At 38.7% G+C, this 26,954-nt stretch overlaps 1 long non-coding RNA gene and 1 pseudogene across 2 annotated transcripts in view; both read right to left on the bottom strand.

The window, feature by feature from the left end:
• The window catches only part of LOC129391753 (centrin-2-like), an 18,246-nt pseudogene extending 6,073 nt beyond the window's left edge, over positions 1-12,173 (bottom strand).
• Positions 12,174-18,031: 5,858 nt separating this feature from the next.
• LOC129391754 (uncharacterized) overlaps positions 18,032-26,954 on the bottom strand; it is a 15,322-nt gene continuing 6,399 nt past the window's right edge. For both annotated transcript variants that reach the window (XR_008616417.1, XR_008616418.1), the window contains 2 exons: positions 18,582-18,636; positions 18,032-18,106 (listed from right to left, as the gene is read on the bottom strand). This is a non-coding gene — a long non-coding RNA (uncharacterized lncRNA). The remainder of the gene's footprint in view (positions 18,107-18,581; positions 18,637-26,954) is intronic.

Here is a 26,954-nt window from a genome sequence, read left to right as displayed (position 1 = left end):
GAGCCCTGGTCCGGGAAGATCCCACATGCCGCGGAGCAACTAAGCCCGTGCGCCACAACTACTGAGCCTGCGCTCTAGAGCCCGCGAGCCACAACTACTGAAGCCTGTGCGCCTAGAGCCCGTGCTCCGCAACAAGAAAAGCCACCGCAACGAGAAGCCCACGCACTGCAACGAAGAGTAGCCCCCGCTCGCGGCAACTAGAGAAAGCCTGTGTACAGCAACGAAGACCCAACGCAGCCATAAATAAATAAATAAATAATCTAAGTATACCTGTTGACGTTAAAACTCCACAAGTAAAAATGAATGGATACGGAATTCCACGGTGGTCCAGTGGTTAGGACTCTGCACTCTCACTGCCAAACCCTGGTCCAGGAATTATAAAAATCCCACAAGCCGCAAGACCTGGCCAGAAAAAAAATGGATATTATTTTAAACTTGCTTCCTTAAAAAACACCAGGTTATAGTACTTTGGTTATTTGCAAGTAATCAAAACTAATTTAGAAACTTCCCATTATCATGGCTGTGCAAAAAAGAAAATTATACCGCAATGCAAGATGCCTTCCAAATGGGAAAAATAAAGCTCAAAGAACGTTCTATTGCTGTTATAAAGCAATGGTAAGATCTCCAGTTGGGCCAAAGTGACATCATGTGCCTCCTGCTGGGATGTACTGAGAAGGACCAAACATCCCTCTGTGGTCTTTTTGCCAAAAATGCACAGCCTGAATCTAATCATGAAGAAACATCAGATAAACTCATACTAAAGGACCTTCCACAAGACGAATGACCTATATTCTTCAAAAAATGTCAAGGTCAAGAAATACAAAGTAAAGTTGAGGAACAGTTCCACATGAAAAGAAACTAAGAAGACAAGACAACTAAATCACAATTTGTGAGTCTGGACTGAATCCTAGACCAGGAAAGAAAAATAGCCATAGGAGACATTACTGGGACAATTGACAAAAGTAGAACAAGGACTGTGGATTGAACAATAGCTTTATCACAATGTTAAATTTCCTGACTTTGATCAGTGTACTGGGGTTGCATAAGAGAATGTCCTTGTTCTTAGGAATTACAGCCTGAAGCATTTTGGGTAAAGGACTATAACATCTCCAACTAACTAGTGGTTTGGGGGGAAAAAAATGCATGTAAACATAGAGAGACTGATAAATAAACAGAGCAAAATATCAACACTAGTTGAATCTGGATAAAGAGTATAAAAGAATTCCTTGTACTCTTTTTACAGCTTTTCTGTGCATGCATTTAAAATTATATCAAAATGAAAAGTTATCGAAAACAGTGAATGTATAGAAAATGTAAGAATATAAGAAAAAGGAAAAAATGAAAAACAATGCTCCTGAATTATATATGACACAGCAGCATCTAAGACATGTTTAAAGCTCTCGATAACAGGCAAGCTTGACTTAAGGGAAACAAATGGTCTGCCTTTTAAAGTGCAGGGTTGAAGAAAACAGGAAGGTGGCCTTTTTGATACTTTCAGCCCATTGTTCACAGAGTTAATAAAATAACCCCAGGAGGTACATGCCTCATCCAGCCCAGTCACTCTCTACCAGGCCTCCAGGTCTCAGCTCACTTTCACTGACAACTTTTTTTTTTAAACAAATTTATTTATTTATTTATGGCTGCGTTGGGTCTCTGTTGCTGCACGTGGGCTTTTTTTAGTTGCGTCAAGTGGGGGCTACTCTTCGTTGTGGTGCGCGGGCTTCTCTTGTTGCGGAGCATGGGCTCTAGAGCGCAGGCTCAATAGTTGTGGCGCAGGGGCTTAGTTGCTCCGTGGCATGTGGGATCTTCCCAGACCAGGGCTCGAACCCGTGTCCCCTGCATTGGCAGGTGGATTCTTAACCACTGCGCCACCAGGGAAGCCCCACTGACAACTTTGACACCTGTGTGACCTCAATTCAATGCCTGCCTCATTCTGGGTGGAGTTTCTGCTTCTCTGTGGAAGATTCAGCCAAGGCCCCGTCTCAGTTCCTTAAACTCCTCAACTCCAGTACTTCTGGATACTTGGGGCAGGGCGGGAGGAGGAAGCAGTTTCATGTAAAGGCCATAGGCCACTCAGAATATGTATGCTGTGCCTGTTCCTTGATCATATCAAGACCTTCAGTCCCAAACCATCTTATCTCCCTTCACATTATCACTCACCTTGTTTCCATTCTCTCCCCATGGTTAATCATTGCATCCTCAATCTCTCAAGCCCCTGTCCTTTGTCCCTGCAAACTCCCAACCCTGTATCAATCCGACCTTTTGCCTCTTCTGGTCCTTCCCACTTGTTGCTCAGGATAATGGGAAAAACCTCATGTTGGTGCTGACTGGTATGTGCATTTACACACACACACACACATACACGCGTGTATGTGTGTGTGTGTTTCCCCCAACATGATTGGGCTTTCACCTTATTTGGCAATCTTTTTTCACCTTTTCTCGGTTCTTTTATTCCTTGAACTTATTTCATATTGTTGAAACCTCCTTTTCCCGTGGCTTCCATGACATCACTATCTTTGGGTTCCCACTGCTTCTTTGCCCTGCTCTCTGTTGTCTCTCTAAGAAATGTTGAGTTTCTGCAGGATTCTGTCATTGGCATGTCTTTTTTTCTTACCCTGTACCAGTGGTTCTCAAACCTTGCTGCATATTAGAATTGTTACAGCAGGCAGGTAGCTAGATATGAGCAGAAAAAGGGGGGCATGGTCAGATGGCAGGAAACCACGCATCTTGTAAACAGAGGGGGGCCCATGGGCAGACAAAGAAAAGCAGGACCTCCAGACTGACAGGAAACCACACATTTTGGGGTGATAATTGTTCTGAAGGCAGACAAAGAAAGGTGGGAAAAGGCGGGAATCTCCAGTATCTGGATGTAACCTTTTGCTCATTATGCTCTCATTACAATAAAATTAGCCTTGCAGATAAGAAGTACCCATCATGCACCGAAGCCATGACACTTCCAATCAAAGCTAAATAAGGACAAAATCCCTCCTCCCCTCAGGAAGGTGGTGGTGGGGTGAAAATCAGAGAATACGACCTCCAACCCCTCCCTCCCCAATGAATATTCTGCCCCTTCATTTGTACACCCCACATAACCAGCTTGCCAAAGAAACTCAGGGCAGCTATTCACCTGAAACTGCCCGCTCTCAGCTCCGGAGCATACAATCGCTTAAATAAATCCTCACTTTACTTAGTTTACTGACCTCCCTGTCTCGTTTCTGAATTCCTTCTGTGATGAGACAGGAACCTTTCACTGGGAACAGAATCACCTGGGAAATTTTAAAAATTATCATGCCTGGGTCCCACCTCTGATTTGATTTGTTGGTAGGATGGCCTGGGCATTGGGGTTTTTCAATCCCTCCAAGTGATCATAAGGTGCAGCCAAGGTAGAGAACTTCTTCATCCAGGTGATCTTATCTACTCCCACAATTCTAGCCACGTATATGCAGAAGATTCCTAAATCTCCATTCCTAGCTCCCACCTTTTCCCCTGAGCTTTGAACCTGTCTGTTGGTTATGTTCACCCCCTAGAGAGTCAAAGTCAAATGACCAAACTGAACACCTGACCTTCCTCCCCAGCTTGATCTTTCTCAATTAATCTCAATCTTGAGATATGTAGATGTGAGTAAATAGTGATAGCCTGTACCATCGCCGTTCACTGAGCTGACCACATCAAAAACTTCGGACTCATTCTTGACTCTTTACCTTCACTTCCAACACTCTACCAATCTCCAAATCTTTCTTAAATCCATCTCATCATTTCCCCCACCCCTTATTTCCAATTACCTAAACTTGGGTCTTTATTCTTTCTATTCTGTATAGTAATAACTGGCTTCCTGCGATTCATGTCCCACAGGCTTCAATAGTTACCTTTCCAGAACACAAATCTAATGATGAAAAAACACCCTTGCTAAAACTCTTCAATGACTATCAATTGCCTGCAGAATAAAGATCAAATGCTTAAAGACTTCTCATAGCTTGGCCTTAGACTTCCGTTTCTGACTCAACTTCTATTATGCTTCCAAAGACACAGGCTCAAAACCTGCTGAGTTACTACAACTGTCAGACATATCATGGTCTTTCATGAGCCAATAATATTAAGAAAAAATTATCCAAAATTTGGGAATAAGATTACTTATCAAATAATAAAAAGACTATTCTGTGCTCTTTCAGTGTTGTACTGGAGAATGTCAAATAAGGACGACTATGTTACCTGATGCAGAGTAGTGCTGTCCAATGGAGCCACATATGCAGTTTTAAATTTTCTAGGGCTTCCCTGGTGGCGCAGTGGTTGCGAGTCCACCTGCCGATGCAGGGGACACAGGTTCGTGCCCCAGTCCGGGAAGATCCCACATGCCGCGGAGCGGCTGGGCCCGTGAGCCATGGCCGCTGAGCCTGCGCGTCCGGAGCCTGTGCTCCGCAACGGGAGAGGCCACAACAGGGAGAGGCCCGCGTACCGCAAAAAAAAAAAAATTTCTAGTAGCCATATTAAAAAAAGAAGTTAAAAAGAAACTAGAGAAATTGATGTTAATAATGCATATTATTTGACTCAGTATATCTAAAATATTATCCTTTCAATATGTAAGAAAAAGAGTACCAAAAATCATTTTCCTTTAATATTTGCATCCGCACTGATAAAACTAGTTTATTTTTTTTGAAGAATTGATTTGACCTTAAAGTTAAAGCATGTCAGTTTCAAAACCACATCTGTCCAAGTTAAGCAAATGCACTTATTTGTGTCAACTTAGTATTCTTAATGTTAAATCCAAAGGGGTAGTGTGCTATTTGAGAAGCAATTCTACATTTATCAATGTAAATGAGGCATTCTTCAAATTTTTCTTCTAGTATTTACAGTCAATTTACATAATGCTATTAAAATTAAAATCTTCTACACATTGATTCATGTTAGAAAAATGTATAAAATCACTATTATTGCTTTGAATCATTGAAAAATTTCAACTTTAACATACATTCTTGTACCTGTCTAGCTAAATCACAAGCTTCTCCTTGGACTTTCAAATTTATCTTGTTCATATGCAGTGTGAAATCCGTGAGAAAACATGTAAGACACATTGCCTTTTTTTCTTAATTAGTGAATATTTGGCAAGCATTACTTTTGTTTCAAGAAAATCTTGAATTGGAGTTAACAGCACAGTAAAACTCTTTGTGGCTCAACCAAGGAGCACTGGCAATGAATACAAGATCATTAAATTTATTTTCTACTTCTTTCAACATTTCCATAAACTGGTGATGAGTCACAGCATTTGCATGTATATGCTGAACAGTTTTAACAACTGTATCCATGACGCTTTTCATAGAGTCTGTTTCAGAGAACTGGGCACAAATATTTTCAGTGTGTATCATACAGTGATATGAAGTCACCAGAAAAACATCAGTCTCTTGTTTTTAAGATTCTAACAGATGCAGAATTTTGACCTAACAGCTGGAGCACCATCCGTTATGATATATTTTTTTCATATCTAACTGAATTTCTTCTTTGACAGATATAAAAGATTCAAAAATATCTATGCCGTAGTTTTTTAGGCTATGAATTGGCTTTTTCTTTTTTTTTTGCAAATATGGCAGTACTTTGAGACAAAACACACCGAAAGTATTAATTAGACAGTGTCTTGTATCACATGAATCATCTAAAACTAAAGAAAAGTACTGCCAATTTTTCCAATTTTTGAATCAATTAATCTTGGTTACTGTTAGAAAGGTCTTGTAATCTACAGGCAATTACTTTGCAGTTTAATTGAAGATTTTTTTTTCTAAAATATTATTTTTAGTCTTTCCTTTACATATTTAAAACAGAATTTCCATAACAGAAATAATTTCTTTTACTATCACCATCTAAAACAGTTTTCTATTATGTGCAAGAATCCAACTCATTATAAAGATGGCCAACGTTAAAAAAAAAAAAAGCTGACCAAAGTTACAAGTTCAGAGGCTGTTATCATTTTTTTAAGCAATTTTCACTGGACATTCATTTTGAATGCTGGCAACTAATTATATTGACTTCTTTTTTTGGACTTTTTCATTAAACTCACTCTGTACTTACTGAAAATGTCCCTTAATATTATCCACTCTACTATCTTTAAACAATTTTTACACAACAGCTTTTAAATTTTGCAAATTACATGAAATTTACAACATGCTTTCTTCCAATCTCTGTTTTTTTTCCTCTTCTGATATAGTGCTAATATCCACATCTCCACTCAATTCTGCCTCAGTAGTATGCCTTTGTTTTAAATTTAAAAATTAGTCCATACTTATTTTTTATTAAAAAATAGCTTAATTATATTATCATTTAAAGCATAAGAAGTATTTCAATTTAGTTACCAATTATGATTCACAAAGGTATCACTGTAAACGGTTCTGATTGCATAAAATGTTCAAATAAACACATTTCAGTGTTATATTAATGCATATAAAAAATAATTTGAATTGATTCAACCCATTGACACTTACTAGAGAGATGATGAGTTTACGTGTAATACCGGAGACAACTCTTGAAATACAGTACAGCAATATCCATGAGATGCAACAGTCAAAGTGAAATGTAGTCCTACAGAAACAACAAAGTTGAATTTCATGGAAAAATATTTTACACTGCTTCAGTTTTACATTTAAATTAAAACTGAGTAAAATTTTTAAAAACTAAAACTTCAGTTCCTTAGTCTATCACACTAGCCTGTCAGGTGCTCAGTAGCCATGTGTGGTTAGTGGCTACTGTATTGGATAGTGTAGCTCTAGCGAAATGTAACTTTAACTTATTAATTACTATTGATTAGGGTCTAGACTCTATGAAGTTACATATTTACATGTTAACTTGTAGAAGAGATGGATAAGTTAGTTGGGAATGAACTATATATATTTTTGGTCCAGTAGAATTGCAAAGGATTTCTGCCTGGTAAAAATGATAACACTAACGGTTGCATTTGTACCTAACTTTGTAGCTTAGTCAGTAATTTTATTCCAACATTCTCTCTTTCCATATAGTGCTACCCTTTAATTTGATATCCTAGGAGAATATTTGATGATGTAGAAAGATAATCACAAAGTATTGTTAAATGAGAAAAAAGCTGGTCACAAAAGAAAATATAGATCAGTCCTCTTTTCATATATTTTTAAGTATATACATTCTAGAAAAATAGAAAGGATATAAACAAAGATGTTTACCTATGGGTGGAATTATACATGATTTTAAAATATTTTTCTTGGACTTCCCTGGCGGTCCAGTGGTTAAGACTGCACGCTTCCACTGCAGGGGGTGCGGTTGGATCCGGGGTGGGGAACTAAGATCTCACATGCCACGTGGTGTGGCCAAAATAATAATAATAATAAACAAAATATTTTTCTTTCTTTGATTGTCTTCATTTTTAAAACTACAGTTTATACTAACAAAAATCTCATTAAAGTATTTTATAATTTTAACTCAGGTTAACTGCAGGAGGCCTTTTTTCACCCCACTTTAGCAACACTGGTAATCCTAGGTACTTGTCAGCTAATTCAAGTACTACTTTTAAAAAATGATGATGATGGTGATGACACTGAGACTGTACAGTTCTCTACCTGTCTTTTCTATAACTATGCTAGGTTCTTTCGGCTGCTGAGACGCTGTGCTTTTTTTGCCCTTCCCTATGAATAATATTTTGATGTGCCTAAATTGTGAATAATTTGACAATGCCTTATAAATACAACAACAACAACAAACCCAGTGCACATTTATATCAGTGCCTGCCTCTCCCCCCAGGATTTATAATTCGTTGTTTATGTTTCTCTCTTTCCATCTAGCCTGTGAGCCCTTGAAGCAGGGGCTGTGGTTTATTAACCTCAGTGGCTCAATGCCTAGGAGAATTCCTGGCACATAACAGGAGAGTGGGTATGATATAAATCTGTGAGGAATGAATGAAAGAATGGGAATCCTCATGTATTCATCTATTCATGTGTGTACACACTCAGGCCCTATTTGCTAACCTAGGCATGAGGGATATAGCCATGAACGTCTGTAAGTTTGGAATATAAGAGGACCATGACTTAATTGCTTGAATATAATTAAATAGTATATTTAAAAGCAGAAATTAAGAGATATGGAACCAAGAAGGCAACATAGACCCGACTAGTTTGATATAGTGGGATGTTCATCCTAACTAGGAAACAATTGCATTGCTGTCAAAGAGAGAAGCAGTGTCCTTAATAGACTTCTTTCTCAGCAGACACCCGATCCTAACTCCACTGGAAAAGCTTAAAATAAAAAAGACTACTCTTTGCTTTTTTTTCTTTCTCCAAATCTCATGATTTGGGATCAGAATCACCAGTTGGCAAACCTACACACAGTTTGTAGCATTCTGTTTTAAGCACAGACTCTGTTGAACTACAAATAGGATTGAATGTTTTCATCGCAGCTGGATTTCCACCTTTTTATGCCAGCTGTGGAGCCCACTCGCTGGGTAATCAGTCACTGGAGCTCACCTTCTGTCTGTATTCCAATGGCATTAAGGCAGGTATTTCCACAGAGAAAAATGTAACTCTGAAGTAGGGTCCCTTGACTGCTATTGTTATGGTGGTCTTAAATCCATGTAGCAACAGTTACTAAAGAAAGAAGATGAGACACCCCACAGATTACTTATTAATTAAGCAATCTGGTAGACAAGACTTTAACCTAATGATACAACTTTTCATCACTGTTAATGGGACAAACTGACATCATGTGCCTTGTGATATAATGCCATGGTGTCTGGGCTATCCATTGCTGTCTGATAAACTACCTCAGAAGTTAGTTGCTTAAAATAGTAATTGAAGGGGACCTTAAAATTGAATACAGGGGACTTCCCTGGTTGCGCAGTGGTTGAGAATCCGCCTGCCAATGCAGGGGACACGGGTTCGATCCCTGGCCCGGGAAGATCCCACATGCCGCGGAGCAACTAAGTTCATGTGCCACTACTACTGAGACTGTGCTCTAGAGCCCGTGAGCCACAACTACTGAGCCCGCGTGCCGCAGCTACTAAAGCCCGCGCGCCTAGAGCCCATGCTCCGCAACAAGAGAAGCCCCCGCAATGAGAAGCCCGCGCACCGCAACGAAGAGTAGCCCCGGCTCGCTGCAACTAGAGAAAGCCCGCACGCAGCAAGGAAGACCCAATGCAGCCAAAAATAAATTAAATAAATAAATAAATTTATATAAAAAATTGAATACAAACAGAAACAAATGAACTACGGCTTTTTTCAAATAAATAACATAATAACATTGGGGAGGGAGTATTAATCCAAGTAACTTTGATACACAAAATTTGCACCACATGCCCTCAGGCTAAAGAGAAAAAAAAACTCTAAACAAATATTGAACTCTCTAGTAAGAAAGCTTTTTTTTGGATAGGCAAAAGTTCACAATTCTGAAACTACTTTCTATGCATTCTAGGATTAGGCCAATAAGTAAATATATTCTGTATAATGGGATCCAGGTTTTCCTGTTTTGGAGAAGGTAGTCACAATTATGGAAAGAGGAAGGAGTAGATTGAATAGATAGATAGGTACACAGATAGATACATAGATAGCTTGATATGGAAATGGATATAGATATGTGTGACTATGTATATGTATTCACTACATATATACATCTATTTCCCAGCTCTGTCTGCTGAGAGGGTCTAGAAGTAATGACACCCCAGGAACAATGAACATACCCAGGACCCAGATCATAGTTCCCAAATAACATTCTCCACTAAAAGGAACCAGGGATCCTTGGAGGAATGACTGGAGCAAGGAAAATACAAACTGAACCTAGATCATCTTGTGCTAAAAAATAAAGGAGAGCTCAAGAAATGATGGGGGCATGTTAAAAGTTCACAGAAGCCAGCCTGAAGAACTCCTTCTGGCTAACTCTGGAAAAATTTGAGCATAAAAGTAAATAATAACATTAAGGGTTATAATTTATTAAATAAAGTAAGAATCCATGAGTCCACACTTAACTGAATGAACAAACAAACAAGTAAATAAATAAGAAGAGAAAGATTTTTCTTACAGTAGAAAGCCAAATAATAAATGTAGAAGGAATTATGGAAATATCAATATAAAAATCACCATTTGGCCACTATCATAAAAATAGTCGATTCAGACAAGAATCATCAATGTGTGCTAAAACCAGTAGGTGAAATTTGAAGTAGTAACAGGATAGTTACAGTCTCAAAGCATCTCTCCAGAAGAAATTTGTTTACTACAAAGAGGAAAGCAGTAACTTTACAGTTACTGGCAGATGCTAGCTTAACCCAACAATCAAAATTAACATTCTCAGTAACAGGTCTAATTGACAGGAAGTGCCTCTTGGTAGGATGCCCTGAGAAGAACTCAGCATCACTTCTGCAGGATTCTTGCCCCAAATGCATGATCTGAATCTAATCATGAGGAACAGCAGACAAACTGCAAGTGAGGGACAATCTACAAAATAACTGACCTGCACTCTTTTAAAAATGTCAGTGTTATGAAATAAAGAGAAGACTCAGGAAATCTTCCAGATTAAAGGAGACTAAACAGACATGATAACTGAAAACAACATGTTATCTTGCAATTTTCTGGGTTTTTTTGGTTTTTTGTTTTTTGCTATAAAACCAAGTCATTGAGGGCTTCCTTGGTGGCTCAGTGGTTAAGAATCCGCCTGCCAATGCAAGGGACACGGGTTCGAGCCCTGGTTCGGGAAGATCCCACATGCCGCGGAGCAACTAAGCCTGTGCACCACAACTACTGAGCCTGCGCTCTAGAGCCCGCAAGCCACAACCACTGAGCCCGAGTGCCACAACTACTGAAGTCCACGTGCCTAGAGCCCGTGCTCCGTAACAAGAGAAGCCACTGCGATGAGAAGCCCGTGCACCACAACGAAGAATAGGCCCCACTCGCAGCAACTAGAGAAAGCCTGCGTGCCACAGCAAAGATGCAACACAGCCAAAAATAAATAAATAAAATAAATAAATTTATTTTAAAAAATCATTGAGACAGTTGGTTAAATCTTAATCAGGTATACAGATCAGGCTATAGTATTGTATCAATGTTAATTAACTGTTTTTTATAATTCTATATGATTACATAAGATAATTTATTTTTAGGAAATACTGATATATGTAAGGGAAAAGGAACATCATACTGCTACTTACTCTTATATAGTTCAGAAAACAACTAGGGAGAGAAATACAGATAGTGATAGATGACAGACAGACAGAAATTGAGAGAAGAATAAAGCAAATATAATAAAGCATTTGGAGACAGAAATTGAGAGAAGAATAAAGCACATATAGTAAAGCATTTGGGGGCTCAGTAGCTGGGAAGTCGTACTATTCCTGTAACTTTTCTGTAAATCTGAAATTATGTCAACAAATAATTTTTAAATACATTATTACCTCTTGCTGTAAGTTGACTGGGCTCAGCTGAGCAATTCTTTCTTAGGGTCTCATATGGAAGAGTCGGAGATAAAAATAAAAGAAGAGCATTTTCTTGAAAACATCTGCCCCCTCTAATACTATACTTATTTATATGATCCACATGCACATCATAGAATCTCAGAATTTGAAAGTCCTTGGAGTTCATCCAGTCCAATGTTTATCAAACTATGGGTTTCAACTCAATCCTTAGCCATAAATAGCAGATTACTGGCCAGCATTTCTTTCTTCTTCTTTTTTTTTTTACCATTTGAGATTTCTTTATTTCCAGCATTTCTTTAAATGGAATAGAATGGCATAGAACAAGAAATACCAGTGGGCCCCATCACTTATTAAGAGAAGTCTGTCTGGGGAAACCTATGTTTGAATTGCGTATATGTGTATGCATGCATGCGTGTGATGAATTCCAATGAAAAAAAATCTATATCTTACCATGGGTTGTGCTCAGAAAGGTTCAAAAGATTCAGCTGCTCAGGACCTCTGGACGATATCGGTTCAATTCAAGGCTGGGCATTCTGCTCTTTACCTGGCATTTTTGAATACTTCTTTTTTTGGTATTATTATTATTATTTTACTGTTATTGCTATTATTGTTCAAATACCCAAAATTTCAGAGATGTAATTAAATGAGACAGTATAGCACATGAGTGGATTGGCACAAGAATTTAAAAATTATATGCTCAAGAAGTAGACACTAGGGCTTCCCTGGTGGCGCAGTGGTTAAGAATCCGCCTGCCAATGCAGGGCACACGGGTTCAATCCCTGGTCCGGGAAGATCCCACATGCCGCAGAGCAACTAAGCCCGTGCGCCACGACTACTGAGCCTGCTCTCTAGAGCCCACGAGCCACTACTACTGAAGCCCACGTGCCACAACTACTGAAGCCCGCGCGCCTAAAGCCCGTGCTCCGCAACAAGAGAAGCCACTGCAATGAGAAGCCCACGCACGGCAACGAAGAGTAGCCCCCGCTCGCCGCAACTAGAGAAAGCCGGCGCGCAGCAACGAAGACCCAACGCAGCCAAAAACAAATAAAATAAAATAAATACATTTATTAAAAAAAAAAAGTAGATACTAGTACAATACATTTGATAATCTAATACATGATAAAGGAGGCACCATAAATCAATGGTAGAGACATGAATTCAGTAAATTTTTTGCCATATTTAGTTAATTATTAGGTTTAAAAATATTTTAGAGCCTTACTCCAGAAAGCATATTATGTTAAAAGTCAAATGAGGGACTTCCCTGGCGGTCCAGTGGTTAGGACTCTGCGCCTTCACTGCGGAGGGCCCTGATCGGGAACTAAGATCCCAGGAACAGCTAGCAGAAGGCAGAGGTGCTTTAAAAGCAACCTACCTTTTCCAAGTCTGCTTTTAAAAGCCCAAGCTCCCTGACGGATACGTGCTGAGTAGAGAGAGGCCAACCGCATACACTCCATCAAGGTTTTTCTTTTTTAATTAATTTTATTTGAACTCATCTTACATATTTCACATAAAAGATTCCTCACCTTTAAAATGAAGAGTGTATTAACCTAGGCATTCTCAACCTGGGGTTTAGTAGATCAGTGAACTTCAAAGAAAAAAACGTTTCCTCTTCACTTTCAGTGATCTCTAACAGAAGTTAAATGTTTCCTTCAACTGCGCATATAAGTATCAAAGCACAGTTGTGTTAGAAGGACCTGTGACTTGTCACCAATGGAAATCACAAATATTTTCCTATCACATGACAGTTGTCACAGATGCCTTGAAATATCATATACACTCATTGCCACTTCAAAATCATGGGTAGTTATTAGACTGCTGCTAGATCTTGTTATTTAAGAGATTAAATAAAGAAGTACATCTATCACACATTTATAATATTTAATATTTTGATAATCACATTTTCAACGTAGTTGGCTTCCTTTGTATTCCTATGTATGAAGTTTTATGCATTCAAAAACTTTATTCTGAGAAGGCAGATTGAAAGGGCCCCTGGGTCAAAAAAACATGTAGAGCCCCTGGACTGAATGCTCTCTGGCTTTCAACGTGCACATTGGTACATACCCAATATCTCTACCTGTTCCTCTTGGAAAGTGACTCACAACTTAGATAATCATCTCTGTGACAAGGTTACAGTGATATTTTGATCATTCCATATATGACTTGAAGTACAACCTCAGGCTGAAACATCTGCAGGCTGAAGCTTTTAAACTTAACCTTCCAGACAAACCCTTCTATTAAAATTATTCTCTAGGACTTTCACGGCAAAATGTAGGAAAACAGCACCAGAAACTGAACCAGAAAACACACGTCTTACTCCCACTTCTGCTCTCTGATCCTGGGAAAGTCATTTAACTTCTCTGAACCTCATCTATAAACACAATTAGATGAGCTTTAAAATCTATAAGTTCCCAGCGGGGGGCGGGGAGGGGTGGAGGGCTGAATTGGGAGATTGGAACTGACATATATACACTACTATATATAAAATAGATAACTAATAAGAACCTACTGTATAGCACAGGGAACTCTTCTCAATACACTGTAATGACCCATATGGGAAAATAATCTAAAAAAAGAGTGGATATATGTATATGTATAACTGATTCACTTTGCTGTACATCAGAAACTAACACAACATTTTAAATCAAGTATACTCCAATAAAAATTAATTAAAATAATAAAATAAAATCTATAAGTTCCCTTTACTATATGTATACAACATAGTAGCCAGGACATGGAAGCAACCTAAGTGTCCATCAACAGATGAATGGATAAAGAAGATGTGGCACATATATACAATGGAATATTACTCAGCCATAAAATACACTACCAAATGTAAAATAGATAGCTAGCGGGAAGCTGCCGCATAGCACAGGGAGATCAGCTCGGTGCTTTGTGACCACCTAGAGGGGTGGGATAGGGAGGGTGGGAGGGAGGGAGATGCAAGAGGGAAGAGCTATGGGAACATATGTATATGTATAACTGATTCACTTTGTTGTAAAGCAGAAACTAACACACCATTGTAAAGCAATTATACTCCAATAAAGATTTTTTAAAATAAATAAATAAATAACAACAACAACAAAAAAAGAACATAGTAAAATTCTATACTTCTGAAATTTTCTGCCTTTCTGCTGGGTGTGTTCTTTGGGATTTAGTTCTTAGTATTCTATCTTTAATTAGTTCATTCACTTATCAAATACTGAGATGGGAAAAACTAAGCAACTAAGCTAGAGAACTCTGGGAAAATTTTCTAATGAGTCATATTTAAGCTGGGCTTCAAAGGCTGAGTAGGAGTCTGTGAAGAGAGGACTAGGACATTCCAGGCAGAGAGGACATTGCTAATGCCCAGTGTGCTCAGGGCACAGAGCACACTGAGGGGCTTGATAGGAGTTCAAAGGAGACCAGATTTGTAGTAAATCTGGGCTCCTTGCCTTATAAGAAATGGGAAGAAAGTATATAAACGTTAGGTGAAGTGACATGGCCAGGTATGTGTTTTGGAAAACAGCCCTGAGAGGAATGTGAAGCATGGAAGAAATCTCCCAATTTATTCCTCCCCCCCCAAAAGGTGCAGTTCTTAACTAGAATAGGAAACACAAGAGGAAGAAAAGGCTCTCTGGGGAAGAAAGCTTAGCTTTGAAATGTTGAGTTTGAGGAGGCTGTTGGACCTCCAGAGAGAAATTGAAATCACAGCGATCAGTTAGAAAGGAGGATACTGCAACTTTTGCAGTAGGAGATCATGGAGACCCGAAACAAGGCACTGGCACAGAGAAACAAACGTAAAGAAGGAAGGAGCAGATCTTTATGAGAAACTGGGTGTGGTGACAAAAGAATCAAGGGAAACCCTAGTTTCTAGTGAGGACAACCACGTGAAGGGTGACGTTGAGAGGTGCAGTTCTTTTTTTTTTTTTAATTTATTTGATTTAAGTATAGTTGATTTACAATTTTGTGTTAATTTCTGCTGTACAGCAAAGTGATACAGTTATACATATATGTACATTCTTTTTCATTTTCTTTTCCATTATGGTTTATCACAGGATGTATTTTTAAAAATTTTTATTGAAGTATAGTTGATTTAAAATGTTGTGTTAGTTTCAGGTGTACAGCAAAGTGAATCTGTTACACATATAAATATATCCACTCTTTTTTAGATTCTTTTCCCATATAGGCCATGACAGAGCATTGAGTAGAGTTCCCTGTGCTGTATAGTAGGTCCTTATTAGTTATCTATTTTATATATAGTAGTGTGTATATGTCAATCCCAATCTCCCAATTTATTCCTCCCCCCAAAAAGGTGCAGTTCTTAACTAGAATAGGAAACACAAGAGGAAGAAAAGGCTCTCTGGGGAAGAAAGCTTAGCTTTGAAATGTTGAGTTTGAGGAGGCTGTTTGACCTCCAGAGAGAAATTCTGGCCAGCCCTTGGAAACATGGGCATGGAGTTCTTGGGAAAGGTACACCTGGAGATATAGAATTATAAACATCCCATGAGGTAGCTGAAGCCCTTTCTTCAGCTTCCCCATCACCACCAGCAGCACCACCATCTGCCTGGTCTTTCTGCAGGGAGAGACACCTTTCCAAGCCCCTCCAATCCTGACGCCTGAGCTTGCTATTAAGGCTTAAAACAATTGCCTCCTCCTCACTCCTACCTTTCCAACTCAACTTTCTTACTCTATAACACATCTCTGTATTAGTTAGAGTACAGGCAAAGTTGCTGTAGCAAAGGAACCCCAAAGTGCAATAGCTTATATATGATAGGAGTTTCTTTCTTATATAACAGTCCAGGGCCTGCAGGGCAGCTCTGTTCCATGACATACAGGAACCTAAGCTGGTGGGCAGCTCTGCCAGTCTCAGCATCCCTCTTAGCACTGAAGCGATTGTTCCAATCATCGCCATTTCCCAAGTGGTGGGGAAAAAAATTCATGGCAAGCAGCTTCATCTTTATGGAGATAATACACATTGCTTCTGCTCATATTCCATTGGCCCAAACTTGGTCACACGACCACACCTACCTTTGAGGGAGATCGGAAATGTAGCATCTTGCTGGGCAGTTGTGTGGTAAACTCACACTCAGAGAGGCTCCTTTACTGAAGTGCAGAAAGGGAAAATGGACACCGGGAACAATTAGCAAACTGTGACACTCCTAAACCCCTGGCTGTCTAAATATCCAAGCACACCCTTATTTCCAAGACTAAACTACATTCATCCCTCCCCTCAGGAGATAATCCACAGTACGATCCATTTACTGAGTACAAAATAAAGTCTAATATCTCTGGGTAATGGGCAATCCTCTCCATCAAGTCTAGCTCCAGCTATCTGTATAATAACAGAACGTTATTCTCCCACCACTACTCAACTTTCAGTATGTAATGTGAAGCAGAAACAGGATATCTATAGTGAAAACTCCCATTTGGAAAAGAGAAGAAAGGAAAGCACTTAGCAGTCACTGGTGCATAGCAAAAATGAACCATGCTGGACAAGAAATGCAGATTCCCTGCCCCAGAGTGAAGGAAGTTCTTGTGTCAGGACATGGATCTGCTCTCTGGGAGGAATGCTCTGTACCTGGTCCTCTCTGGACTTTGGCTTTGTCTTTGTCCATTATTCTCCATGATCATACCTGAAATGGGATGTAGAGAGATTAATATAGCTATATCAGCTTTCTTTTAGTTAACAATTGTGGGGTAAATGTCATTTCTTTTCTTTCTATCTTTTTAAATTCTCATGTATTTATTTATTTATTTGGCTGTGTCAGGTCTTAGTTGCGGCACATGGGGTCTTCTTTGCGGCATAGCAGGCTCTTCCTTGTGGTGCGCAGGCTCCAGAGTGTGCAGGCTCAGTAGTTGCAGCACGTGGGCTCTCTAGTAGAGGCTCTCTTAGTTCCCCAACCAGGGATCGAACCTGCATCCCCTGCATTGGAAGGCGGATTCTTAACCACTGGACCACCAGGGAAGTCCCACTCTTATGTTTTAAATGTATCTCTTTAAACAACAGATAGTTGGATTTTGTTTGTTTGTTTTCCATCTCACGATCTTTGTTTTTTCACTGGAAAATTGAATAAATCAGACAAAGACAAATATCATATGATATCACTTATATGTGGAATCTTAAAAAAATGATACAAATGGACTTATTTACAAAACAGAATCAGACTCACAAACTTAGAAAACAAACTTATGACTAACAAGGGGGAAAGGTGGGGGAGGGATAAATTAGGGGGTTGGGATTAACATATACACATTACTATACATAAGATACATAATCAACAAGGACCTGCTGTATAGCACAGAGAACTCTACTCAATACTCCGTAATAACCGATATGGGAAAGGAATCTGAAAATGAATAGATATATGTAAAAAAAAAAAAAGGAAGTTGAGTTCACTTATATTCAATGTAATTACTGATATATTTTTGTTTAAATCTACTGTCTTATTACATATGTCTTTTTTCCCATCTGCTCTGTGTTCCTTTTTCATTTTTCCCTTGCTCCTTTTGGATTAATCATTTTTATCATTCATTTAAAAAAATCTCTTTCAGTTTAGAAATCATGTACTCTTCTTCTATTCTTTTGGTAGTCACATTGCTTCTGCTCATATTCCATTGGCCCAAACTTGGTCACACGACCACACCTACCTTTGAGGGAGATCGGAAATGTAGCATCTTGCTGGGCAGTTGTGTGGTAAACTCACACTCAGAGAGGCTCCTTTACTGAAGTGCAGAAAGGGAAAATGGACACCGGGAACAATTAGCAAACTGTGACACTCCTAAACCCCTGGCTGTCTAAATATCCAAGCACACCCTTATTTCCAAGACTAAACTACATTCATCCCTCCCCTCAGGAGATAATCCACAGTACGATCCATTTACTGAGTACAAAATAAAGTCTAATATCTCTGGGTAATGGGCAATCCTCTCCATCAAGTCTAGCTCCAGCTATCTGTATAATAACAGAACGTTATTCTCCCACCACTACTCAACTTTCAGTATGTAATGTGAAGCAGAAACAGGATATCTATAGTGAAAACTCCCATTTGGAAAAGAGAAGAAAGGAAAGCACTTAGCAGTCACTGGTGCATAGCAAAAATGAACCATGCTGGACAAGAAATGCAGATTCCCTGCCCCAGAGTGAAGGAAGTTCTTGTGTCAGGACATGGATCTGCTCTCTGGGAGGAATGCTCTGTACCTGGTCCTCTCTGGACTTTGGCTTTGTCTTTGTCCATTATTCTCCATGATCATACCTGAAATGGGATGTAGAGAGATTAATATAGCTATATCAGCTTTCTTTTAGTTAACAATTGTGGGGTAAATGTCATTTCTTTTCTTTCTATCTTTTTAAATTCTCATGTATTTATTTATTTATTTGGCTGTGTCAGGTCTTAGTTGCGGCACATGGGGTCTTCTTTGCGGCATAGCAGGCTCTTCCTTGTGGTGCGCAGGCTCCAGAGTGTGCAGGCTCAGTAGTTGCAGCACGTGGGCTCTCTAGTAGAGGCTCTCTTAGTTCCCCAACCAGGGATCGAACCTGCATCCCCTGCATTGGAAGGCGGATTCTTAACCACTGGACCACCAGGGAAGTCCCACTCTTATGTTTTAAATGTATCTCTTTAAACAACAGATAGTTGGATTTTGTTTGTTTGTTTTCCATCTCACGATCTTTGTTTTTTCACTGGAAAATTGAATAAATCAGACAAAGACAAATATCATATGATATCACTTATATGTGGAATCTTAAAAAAATGATACAAATGGACTTATTTACAAAACAGAATCAGACTCACAAACTTAGAAAACAAACTTATGACTAACAAGGGGGAAAGGTGGGGGAGGGATAAATTAGGGGGTTGGGATTAACATATACACATTACTATACATAAGATACATAATCAACAAGGACCTGCTGTATAGCACAGAGAACTCTACTCAATACTCCGTAATAACCGATATGGGAAAGGAATCTGAAAATGAATAGATATATGTAAAAAAAAAAAAAGGAAGTTGAGTTCACTTATATTCAATGTAATTACTGATATATTTTTGTTTAAATCTACTGTCTTATTACATATGTCTTTTTTCCCATCTGCTCTGTGTTCCTTTTTCATTTTTCCCTTGCTCCTTTTGGATTAATCATTTTTATCATTCATTTAAAAAAATCTCTTTCAGTTTAGAAATCATGTACTCTTCTTCTATTCTTTTGGTAGTTATCCTAGAATTGCAGCATGTACCTTTACTTATCTAATGTTAATTGGTATCTTTCCTCTCCTCTAAATGTAAGAAATTTAGAACATTTACCTCCACTTAACCCCCTCCCAAACCTTTATGGTATTATTGTCATGCATTTTAAATATCTATCCAGTCTATTATCCCCACAGGACATTATAATAATTGTTCCACATAGTCAATGTTCATTTCGATTTACCCAGTGGAATCCCTTTGTGTCTGTTTTGTTGTTTACTTTTCCTAGTGGTTCTTGCTCATGGTTTTCTGTCTCCTATTAAGGCTTAGTTATCTTTGATTGTGTACAAATTAGTTGTAGAAATAATTTGATACCCAGGTTGATGTATTTTCCTCTAGAGAGGATGTTCATTTGCTTTTTCCAGGTTTGCCTTAATTCAAGATTTGAGATTCTGTAAGCAAGCCACTTCCAATTCACCCTTACTTCTAGGGATGTGTGTGTATGATGGGGAACGTTTTTATCTCCACCTTGGCAGGTCCTGATCCAACTTTTGTCCCCCTAGTCCCATGAGATTGTTACAAAGACAGCTCACCCTCTCAATTGTCTCCTCAAAATCAGTTCATGGCCCTAAGGGAAAGAAGTTTAAAATTAGGCAGCCTCATCCCTCTGAATTTCTATTCTCTTCTGGATCTCACCCAGGAATTTATCAGTATTTTCTTAGCTTTCTGATGCTTAAAAAAATGTTTAATAAATTATGTTCAGCAAGAAGGTTGATCTGAATTAGCTAGTGTGCCATTACTGAAACTGGATGTGTTGCTTCTCTACAGCTCCTAGAACAATGTTTCTCAAGATGGGGGTCCATGGACTATGTGCATCAGAATTACATTGCGTTTGTTAAAAACTGAGATTCCAACGCTGTCATCTCTGACGTCATTCAGAACCTATGACACTAAAACCTAGATATCTGCTCTTTTGATAGGTTCTCAGGCTATAATTATGAAGGCTTCAGTTAAAGAAATTTTGCCCCAGAGCTTAGCCCAACACTCGTAGTAATAGGCATTCAATGAATTGATCTGATTCTTGTTTAAAGGTCAGTTAGGGAGAACAGTTCTCAGAGCTTTCTGAGATGCTCTTCCCAGGTTATAATCCTCAAACAAATGTGGCTCGAATAAAATTTCCCATTTCTTGAATGAATGAATAAATGAATGTCAGGTAAGGCAGAAGAAAGCTGAATACATGCCCCAGTCAGAATTTGGTCAATGTTCAAATCTCCTATCTACTCACCTTTTGAAAAAGATCCTCCTTAAGACAAGAGAATCCTAAAGAAAAACTCTCAAGAACCAAGCCCCTATCTGGAGCCAAAGTGTAATCCTGTCACATTCACCTGTCTCATTTTGATCATTTTGAGTAGGATTCATTTTGATCATTCATGGATGACAGGTACTTCAATGTGCTTGTTAGTCACTAATGAAAGGTATGAGAAAGAATTTACCTAAAGATAGCTTGACCCCAAATCCACTGGTAAGTCTAATTATGAACTAGCCTCAAAAAAATAGTCTGTGAAGCCCCATCTTTTATGAAATGATGGCAATGATAAATAGTAAGGTTTTTTCCCCCAGTATTATTATTTGGCAAAATTAACACCATGTTAGCTTTCAATATTATTTTGAAAGTTTACTGGTCCAAGAAATCTGTAGATTTTGGAATCACTGACTTAGAATTTCTCAAACCACTCCAGGCTCCAGTATTCAAGAAAGCTCTCGGCCTGAATGCTAAAGTCTCTGCAAATAGCAGGCGAATCTGCATTCCACACTGTCAGGAACATGATTGATTATCTGTTTGGGTTAGCCAGCAGAATCTATGTTCCCATGTTTCTGTGACAGTTACTTAAATTTCTTAGTTTTGGTCATACTTCTCTGGGTTACAATGCTTTCCCAAATGCTTGTTTTTGCTTTCTTGCAGGAAAACAAACAAAAATTAAAAAACACAGCCAAACAGTCAGTGAGCAACACCTTTAGATTTCTCATTTCTGCACCAACATGCGGTGTCTTAGATTTCTTCAACTTTTAAAGGAAAATGTTTATGTGAGTTCTTGTATTTTCCACAACTGAATAACCTTACTATGGAAATGTGCTCATGTTACATACCATAGACTTCAATAGAAAGTTTCAGAGAATTTGAGCTTTTTAATCAGATGATCTTACTCTCAGAAAATGAAATTCCATGGGGAAACTGCTACTCAGAGCAGGCTTTGTTCTTTTATAATATTCGTTTTCTTTTATTTCTCTTTAACCAAGAGGATACTTCAAAAACCATCTGAATAAGGAGGATGGTATTACAAATGAGCTGTTATGAGCTTTTTAAAAATCAGAACTGTTTTGGAAACTACTATCAGTTGGAGAGTAGGTTAAATGTGAACTGGGCTACATTTCTTAAAGTTAAGCCCACTCTGAATATGCCTTATCCATGAAATAATGTTTGCCACTTCAGTAACCTAATAGACTAGCATACATTTCATGAGCTGTGATGACCTACATAACGCAAGATGACTGAAAATTATCACATGCCCTTATGGTTTCATTTAACCAGATTAATCTGCTTTTAATGGAATGATTTAGGCCTAATTAAATCTATCTAGATATGAATCTAAAAACAGAAAGGGTAATTTGTGAGTAATAAAATATCTGTAAAACTAAGTTTGGAGCAACATCACAATTCTATGTTTTTAAAGATACCTATTCATTTGTGTCTCTAAAGCAGAAACCCAGATTTGCTTTAAATGCCTATCTTTTATTTCTGTAGGCTCTTTATAAATTCATTCATGGCTCTTTGTTCCAGCAGCTGTCACCAGACTGGGTTCATGTCTGTTAAGGTGGATGGGGTGTATGTAGTGTTTGACTATGTTAAGAAAAAATTACCTAACATTTGGAAACAAGGCAAAAGGATGACTGCTTGTCCTTTCAGTGTGGGACTGAAGCTTTATTTAAGGGCCTTTATCTAACAGGCCCACCCAAGGATTCAGTTCTCCATGGGAATGCCCTGTGGCTTGATTAAGGCTCAGACAGTTAACTTGTGGATTTTTGTCCAGTAGAGATGCAAAAGATTTCTGTGCCCCAAAGATTATGGTTTTAATGCCCGGTTTTGCTTCTAATTTAGCAAACTTATTTCAGCATTCTTTTCCTTTTTGAACATATAAATCTCTGCCTCCTGAATTCTCTTTTGTACCAGATTTACCATCCTGCTGGCTCCCCCATTAATGCATAAAACCTGTGACAATATTCACGCCATATTTTCATCAGTTTTGTTTATGTTTTTTAAAAACCTTAAAAAACATTTTTTACAATTACACTTTGTCTCTATGAAGATAAGAGATGGATCTCACAAGACATCCAAGAAAATGAATCTCATCACTTTAGTTCATCTAATTTCACCTCTCTAGGGAACACATTCTATAAGAATTAAACCAATGCATTTTGATTCCTCCCTTTAAATCCTATTCCCTGGTAGCCTTCTGACAGAGTCATCAAGCTTATTGTCCCAGGAAAGAAAGGACAGACAGGTGCTGCCCAGAACAGAGAGACCATTCATCAGCTTTGAATTTCAAAGCTGATTTTCTTGACCTCTTTTTAGTAAGACAATGTACATAAAACCCAGGCTTTTTGAAGAAAGGGATTTCTAAATAACAAAGCTTCCTTTTTAATGCATAGGCTCTGTGTGCAGAATAGAAGGAAGGCCCCCCCACCCCAGGCTGTAAAGAAGAGAGGGGAAAAGCATCCCCCCAATCCTTCTGGACTCACTTGCAGGGGAAAAAAAAAAGGGGGAGAGGAGCCTGGGAGAGAGATCACAGGGAGCAATTGTCCTGATCTCCTTGTTCCAGGTTGAAGTACTAGGGCAGGAGGTATGTTAGCTAGGTTGCTGGGCAAGCAGAGGACAGGAAGAGGCGCGGGGTCTGGATCCTACTTTTCTTTGGCAGGATTAACATCTGCCCTTTGCCATTTTGAGGTCAAGGAAACCACATCCCTCCCTCACACACCTGGATGCCTGCAGAGGGAGGGGCGCAACTCTTACCCGTTGAGCACTTAACTGAGTCATCCAAGTAGAGACTGTTTACCCACAGAGGCATTATCAATTACGGGATTGAACTGAAGTTAATAAATTGGACTTGATCTTATTCCTCACTCCCTGCTTCTTCTACTTAGAGGAGGGGAGCTTGTCAGGTAAATCAGACCAGACTTAGAGAAATAAGCTACATTTTGAACCTAGCTGAGTAATCTTGAGTAAATTTGAAAGGCTGCCAACTATGTATGTATTGCATGCTCTTCTAACCTCTTTCTATCATACACAATTAACAAATGCATTGGTGGTGGGGGGATGAACTGGGAGATTGGGATTGACATATATACACTAATATGTATAAAATGGATAACTAATAAGAACTTGCTGTATAAAAAATTAATAAAATAAAATTAAAAAATTAAAAAAACAAAACAAAACAAAAACCAAATGCATTGCTGCTTTTTGATTTCACGAAGAGCATGTCCTTTTCTCTTGTGATTTCTGGTCTCCACCTGACACATCTGTGCACTTTCTTCAATGCCTGTATCTAACAAGATCAAATCAGCCACAGACTCCAGTAGCAGGTGCCAGAAGTACAACCACTGTGATTAGATTTACTATAGGAATATGAAAAACACATATAAGCAAAATTTTCAAAAAATCACCCTCTAATCCCACCACTCAAAGATAACCAGCCTTCTTTGCGGAGACGATCCTTACAGACTTATATTCATGCATATAAACATTTTTATCTCTTCCTATTCTTTTAAGGGATGTTTTAATGTATGCACTTTTTTTAACCTGCATTTTTTTCACTTAATAGATTGTGAACATGTTGTCAAGTCAATAGACATGTTTCTACATCATTTTATTGGCTGCTTATTTTTCTATTGTATATTTATACCATAGTTGACTTCACTAATCCTTTATGTTTGAGTTGTTGGACATTTGAGTTGTTTCCAATTTTTTACTAAAAAACCATTAAAGTTGTTTCTACTTTTTTTGCATGGTGATTAATTTCATTATGGCCAATCATTTCCCTAGGATCATCTCTTAGAAGTGGAATTTCTGGGAAAGCAACTGTTTTCTTTGGCTGTGCCACGCAGTTTGCAAAATCTTATTTCCCCAACCAAGGATCGAACCCATGCCCCCTGCAGTGGAAGCATGGAGTCCTAACCATGGGTAAGCAGCTTTGATTATACCATTTTATAGGATTTTGCTTAATTTTTCTTATGCTACTATAGTCACGCAATGAACAAAGTTTCATATCCTGTTCTCTCTCTTTTTTTTAAACAGCTTTGGTTTTTTGTTTGTTTTTAAATTTTTATTGGAGTATAGTTGATTTTCAATGTTATGCTAGTTTCTGCTGTACAGCGAAAGTGAATCAGTTATACATATACATATATCCACTCTTTTTTAGATTCTTTTCCCATATGGGTCACTACAGTGTATTGAGAAGAGTTCCCTGTGCTATACAGTAGGTTCTTATTAGTTATCTATTTTATATATAGTAGTGTGTATATGTCAATCCCAGTCTTCCAATTTATCCCTCCCCCCCATCCCCTGATAACCATAAGTTTGTTTTCTACATCCATGACTCTACTTCTGTTTTGTAAATAAGTTCATTTGTACCCTTTTCTTTTAAGATTCCACATATAAGCAATATCATATGATATTTGTCTTTCTGTGTCTGACTTAATTCACTCAGTATGACAACCTTAGGTCCATCCATGTTGCTGTACCTGTGCTCTTTTTAAATGAAAATATCTCCCAGCGTTATCACATGTGTTCTGTAAAACAATTTTTAATAGCTTTATGGGAATATAATGCTGAGTCATTAATCAATTTAATCTATCCAGTCCACTATTTTGGTTGTTGGGCAATTAGGTAGTTTCCATTTATTCACTGGGGTAAATCACACTTTTAGGAACATCTCTTTGTAGAAAGCCTAGTGTGTACTTAGGATAAATTCCCAGAAAAGGAATTATTGCCTGAAAGGCTATAACCGAGCAGGACCCTATGGGGCCTTCCCACAGGCTTTCCCCCATACCTTCTGCTTTAGCTCCTCTCTGAAGTACCTAGATAATAGTAGTTGATGCAAATTTCCTGAGTTGTTTTGCAGATGTGAAAACCCCCCTACCAAATGGAAGATATTAACTACTTGATGACCATGAGCACATAGGCCCAGGCCTCCTGGAGCCTAAGGACTGATAATGTGAACCCCTGTGGCACCACCTGTTCCCTCACCATCAGCCAGTCAGAGGACTGTGCACAAGCTGATCACGTAGCCTGTGACGCCCCCCCCCCCACCCCAGCTTTTTTTCTTTATTTGGCTGCGCAGTGCGCCTTGTGGGATTTTACTGCCCTGACCAGGGATTGAACCCCGGGCCCTCAACAGTGAGATCTCAGAGTTCTAACCTCTGGACCACCAGGGAATTCCCTCACCTGGCTTTTAAAAATGCTTTGCTGAAACTCTTTGAGGAGCTCAGGGCATTTTAGGGCATAAGCCACCTGTCTCCTCGTATGGCCCTGCAGTAAACCTTTCTCTGCTCCAAACTCTGACGTTTCAGTTTGTTTGGCCTCACTGTGTGTCGGGCACACGAACTTCCACTAACAAGGCCATGAACATTTTTGAGGTTAGTTGATAAATATTGTAAATTGCTTTCCAAACTAGTTATATCAATCTACATTGTAATGTGTCAAGTCTTATCATGATAAATTATAGGCTAGATGTTAGAACAGCCTGATAGACTGCAGGACAATCTTCCTTAGAGATCTTCAAAAAGAAAACAAATTTCCTTTTCTGTGTTCCAGGTCAGACTTTCAAAGACATAAAAAAGGGTTGCCAACTCTCAATTGAAAAAAAAGACATTTAGGGACTTCCCCGGTGGCGCAGTGGTTAAGACTCCGCACTCCTGATCCGGGAACTAGATCCCACATGCTTGCCACAACTAAGAGTTCGCATGCCACAACTAGGGAGCCTGCAAGCCGCAACTAGGGAGCCCGCCTGCCACAACTAAGACCCAGTGCAACCAAATCAATAAATATTTAAAATAAATAAATAAATAAAGACATTTAAATCATAAACACCAGGAAGGTTAACATGCACTTGGTGTTCTTTACCTTCTCTCTTATTTCAGATCTTAGATGTGGATGGTAACTTGCTTTTCAAGTGAAATGTTCTCACATTATCTCTAAGAGTAAAGTAGGTACCTATTCTATGGATAGGGAAATACTGAGGCACAAGAGTTTTTTCTTTTCTTTTTTTTTTTTTTTTTTTTGTGGTACGCGGGCCTCACACTGTTGTGGCCTCTCCCGTTGGGGAGCACA

The sequence above is a fragment of the Physeter macrocephalus genome, chromosome 21 (assembly GCF_002837175.3).
Source record: "Physeter macrocephalus isolate SW-GA chromosome 21, ASM283717v5, whole genome shotgun sequence".
Lineage (NCBI taxonomy): Eukaryota > Metazoa > Chordata > Mammalia > Artiodactyla > Physeteridae > Physeter > Physeter macrocephalus.
Note: the sequence above shows the minus strand (reverse complement) of the source record. Positions and strands in the feature narration are given on the sequence as shown.